This window comes from Tupaia chinensis, unplaced genomic scaffold (assembly GCF_000334495.1).
Source record: "Tupaia chinensis unplaced genomic scaffold, TupChi_1.0 Scaffold144899_1, whole genome shotgun sequence".
Lineage (NCBI taxonomy): Eukaryota > Metazoa > Chordata > Mammalia > Scandentia > Tupaiidae > Tupaia > Tupaia belangeri.
Window position 1 is genome coordinate 1769034 of NW_006204759.1, and position 5168 is coordinate 1774201.

The following is a 5168-nucleotide window of genomic DNA, read 5'->3' on the forward strand; positions in this document are numbered from 1 at the left end:
GTGAGTTTAAGCCACGGGGTCCTGGACTTGAACCGCGGTTGGCTACATGGGAGTCTAGTGACATAGCCATTATGCTAACTGCTGGTCCCTTAAATTTAATTTTCTTATTGTTTAATTTGACTAGAGAGAGAAAGAGACCAGCAAAGAAAGAAAGCAATCTACTAGGTTCAGGACTGTTTTTGTTTTTTTTTTAATTCAAATCCTGGCACTTTATGAAAGAAAGAAAGCAATTTACTAGGTTCAGGACTGTTTTTTTTTTTTTTAATTCAAATCCTGGCACTTTATTTGCTATAAGAAAATGCAATGCATCTTTACTAACCTATCTATTTAGTGAACATTTGGAAGGGAAGTATCATTTCTGAATCACTTTTATACCCAAAGATTCTTCTGAAGTAGTAATAGCATCATACAGCCACATCATAAAATACATTTATTGGTAATAACCTTATGTAATTTATTACCGATATTTGATGTTACAAACTTTAGGGTCTTTGAGATATGCAGGATCCTTGTATGTAACTGGCATAAACCCCATTATTGGAGCTGAGCTCTCTTAATGGCTTTCGAGATTCCTTTCTGTTTCTTCTCACAAAGACCTGTTATGTGCCTTCCATAAATGCATCCAGTAAATGGAGAAATAAACTGGGACAAAAACCATACATTCTTATAATCTACACATTTCTCACACAAGACACATTTCCTAAGAGGGTCTTTATCAGGATTTTCCATCGGAGCAGGCAGGTCTTTATTGCTGGTTTCCTGACTGTATTGTGAACAGCCTCTTCTCCACTGCACCTCATGACCCGGGACCTTGAAGGCAGACAGCGGCCGTTGCTAAGTGTGTTAACCTTTTCCTCCCTAGACCTCTGCAGACAGCTACTGCCACAGCCACCGTTCCCTGTTTCAAGTCCTGGACTCTTAACCATGGTTGACCATGTGGGAGTCCAGTGCCTTAACCATCTTGCCACCTACCAGCCCTTCGCTTTGTTTTTTAAATCACCCCCCAGGTGGCCAAACCTCCAGTCCCTTCATTCTCCTCTCAGGAGTTTGGGCATACCTGCAGATGTGCCCAGCATGTTGTTCAAGTTGCTGGGTCCAGGACTCCAACCACGTACTTAGGCATGTGGGATCTAGAGCCTTAACCACCACGCCACCTGGTGGTCCCTTGTTTTGTTTTGTTTTGTTTTGCTTTTATAACTTTCATGGCTTCTTTTGGATTGATTATTTGAGTAGTTTTTGTATTTCAAACTATAATATTGACTCACTAGCAATACTCTTTGCTTTACTTTTTAAATGAATTTCTCTAGGACCATATGTCTTACTCAGCCTGGATTGCTATAAAAAATACCCAAGACGGAGTAGGTAAAACAACAGATATTTATTTTTCTTGTTCTGGAGCCTGGGAAATCCAGACGAAGGCCTTCCTGGCCGTTAGACTGCTGCCATCTCACTGTGTGTCCACATGACTTCCTTCTGCTTTCGGGGCGGGTGAAGTGGGCTCTGATCATTCTTACTTTTTTTTTTAATATTTGTTTAATTTATTTAACTAATTAATTAATTTTAATTTGACCGGACAGAGAAAGAGAAAGTAAGAAAGCACCCGCCAGGTCTGGGACGCTAACTGTGGTCTGCTCTGTGGAAGTCTAGCACCTTAACCACCACGCCCCCTGCCAGCCCCAACTCTTACTCTGATAAGGACTTAAATTCCATCGTAGGAGCTTTGCCTTCATGACAACACCTGAACGTAATGACCTCCCAGAAGCCCCTGCTAATACCATCACACTGGAGATTAGGGATACACCACCATTTCATGTGTTGAAATATGAATATGGGGGACCAACATACTCATATACCAACAGTGGGTATAATGACTATATCACTGGACTCCCATGTAATCGACTGCCGTTCGAGTCCCGGACCCGGTGGCTTAAACTCACGCCAGGCACGTGTGCATGTGTGCCCAAGATCCCGAGAGGAGAATGGAGGAGAAGGGATTGTGGTGTGGCCATCCCACCTGGGGGGTGATTTCTCGCTTTCTGTCTCTCTCTCTCTGTCTTTCTGGTGAGCACACGCACCCTATAGCAAAAACCTCTCCAAAAAAGAAATATGAATATGGAAGGAACACAAGCATTCAATTTATACACCGTGATCCTCAAACGCTAGGATCTTAGAGTACCTTAATACTCGTAAAAAATCACTGAGGCCACCTAAACAGCTTTTGTTTCTGTGGGTTATATACATCATACAGTTTTTAAAATTATGTCTGAGATGCTTAAAAATATTTATGGACTGGCCCCATGGCCTAGTAGTTGAGGGAGCCAGGAACCACATGATGGACCCTGTTGTTCGAATCCCAGCCCCAGTAGCTTGTTGAACCACTGACGTGTTTGTCAAAATCCCAGCAAGACCAAAACGTGGAGAAAGAATTGTGTCATGACAGCGCTCTATGGGGGATGCTTTCTCACTCTTTCTTTTTATCTTTCTCTGGTGAGCACATGTGTTCTCTGGCAAATAAATTAAATAAAAAACTTATCCAGTGGCTGCCCCATTATACAGCAGTTAAACACTGTACAGAGGAAGCCAGATTCCACATGGCCTACCAGGTTCAAGTCTCTACCCTGTTGGCATGAAAAACACCAGGTATGGGCAGCAAGTGGTGTGGAGATTAAGGTGCTGGACTCCCACATGGCAGACCACAGTTTGAGTCCCAGATCTAGAGGCTCGCTTTCTCCCTGTCTCTCTTTCTCTCTGTCTCTGATGAGCGCACTACTCTATAACAAATTTAAAAATAATAATAATAACAAAGAAAATAATTATTTAAAAAACCCAAAACAGGACCAGCAGTTGGCGTAATGGTTACGTTGCTAGACTCCCACGTAGTTGACTGGAGTTCAAGTTCTGGACCCAGTGGCTTAATAAACATACCAGGCTTGCGTGTGTGTGTGTGTGTGTGTGTGTGTGCCCAAAATCCCAGGAGGAGAAGGGATTGCAGCATGACCATCTCCCCTGGGGGGTGATCACATGGTTTCTCTCTCTTTATCTGTCTCTGTCTTTCTGGTGAGCACATGCACCCTATAGCAAAAAACCTCTCTTAAAACAACTACAGCAGCAGCAAAAAACACTAGATAGACGTGTGTGTGCGCCTCTAGGGTCCTGGCAGGATGGAGACAGGAGGAAAATGAGTGCAGTGTGACGAGTGCCTGTTGGGAGGGCATGCGTGTGTGCCCTCTCTCTCTCTCATGGTATGCATGTACCTTTTGGCATAGAAGATTATTTGTTTAAAATAACAATCATGAGTTTATCCATTAACATAATATATTTTGTGGAAAATGACTATATTTCAAAAGCAAAAATAGTGAGAAAAGTGGCATTGTTTTAGTATTGTATATACACCATTTTTAAAAGAATTATTTAGTTTTATTTATTATAATTTTTAAAATTTGCTGTAGGACATGTGCTCATCAGAAAGAGAGAGAGAGAGAGAGAGGGAAAGTGCGAAAGCAAGCTTCTAGGTCTGGGACTTGAACTGTGGTTGGCCATGTGGGAATCCAGCAGCTTAACCACCATGCCACCTGCTGGCCCTGTTGTACTATTTTTTTTAAAAAAAGAAATATTTATTAAATTTTATTATATTTTTTAATCTGGTAAGAGAGACATAAAAGGAAAGTGAGAAAGCAAGTTGGCAGGTCAGGGGCTTGAACTCTGGCTGGTCATGTGGAAATCTGGTGCCTCAACCACCACGCCACCTGCTGGCCCTGTACATCTTTTTTTTTTTGGAGAGATTTTCACTGTAGGGCGCGTGCGCTTGCCAGACAGACAGAGAGAGACATAGAGACAGAAAGCGAGAAATCACCCCCCAGGGGGGATGGTCACGCCGCAATCCCTTCTCCTCCATTCTCCTCTTGGGATCTTGGGCACGCACGCACACGCACCCGGCGTGAGTTTTAAGCCACCGGGTCCGGGACACGAACCGCGGTCGACTACGTGGGAGTCCAGCGACATAGCCGTTACGCTAACTGCTGGTTCCCACTGTGTATTATTTCTAACATCATACATTAATCATTTGGATTCTTTTTTTCACTGGACAGATCTTCCAAATGTTAACATATTTTGTTGCATTAGAAATTCATGTTCATGGGGCCAGCAGGTGGCGTGCTGGTTAAGGGGCTGAGCACTCCTACATGGCTAACCAAGATTCGAGTTCCTAACCTGGTGGCTTGCTTTCTCACTTTCCCTCTTTCTCTCTATGTCTCTCTCTGGTCAAATTAAAACAAATATATGAATAAATAAAAATTAAAAAAAAAAGAAATTCATGTTCATTAATTTCACCTCCGAAATGTATATTAAGTATTGGTCATGGTGGTAAAGGTCATGGTGGTAGATAGAAGTTCCTGAAAGTTTTGATTTTTCACAGGAAAATGCTTACAATTGGAAACAAATACTATTAGTTGTTTTTCTTGGAAACAGATGCACTTTATTTATTTTTGAGAAAATATCTGCTAAATTCCCAAGTCTGAATAACCATAGTTTGTCATTTGTCCTTTCAAGTAAAAATGATGTTTTATGAAAAAAGGGGCCAGCTCGGCTTACAAATCAAACAATCACACAAACACTTTTCCTTGAGACAACCACCATACTTCAATATGCAGCAAAGTCCTTTGCATACTTCCCATTTTGTAACATAGACTATTAAAAATTTATGTACTCAAGGGCTGAGATGTAATATAATAAATAATTTTATTGCTTCATCAAGGGCATTCTTTATTGACACTGCATTCTCACACCCTAGGAGAGTCTAAGGTTGTGAAGACAATGCAGTGAGTAACTAGCATAGTATATTCTAAGACACGTGTAGTTTCACCTACCATTGCTTTGTGCTGTCAGTTTGCACTATTGCAGTTTTATGTCAACACAGCTGTTCCAGGATAAATTCTAGATTTCTTTCACTTGATTTAGTTTCAGAAAGTAATTCAACAGTTTGAATATTCCAGTATAGTTTGTGTTTGTTGTCAAGCTTTCACACAAAAGACAATCTTGTTAATGATGATCTGTTAGTGCCGATACCAGATGAATACAAGCAAAGCATCAAGTCAGCTCACATCTATACATCTATCCATTTGTAAGGCAAAAGTAGAATTCTGCAGACGAGACTTTAACCCAATCTTCAT

At 41.3% G+C, this 5168-nt stretch overlaps 1 pseudogene; it reads right to left on the reverse strand.

Annotated features, from left to right (window-relative positions):
- Nucleotides 1-482: 482 nt before the first annotated feature.
- On the reverse strand, nt 483-5168 carry LOC102488679 (28S ribosomal protein S18c, mitochondrial-like; annotated as a pseudogene).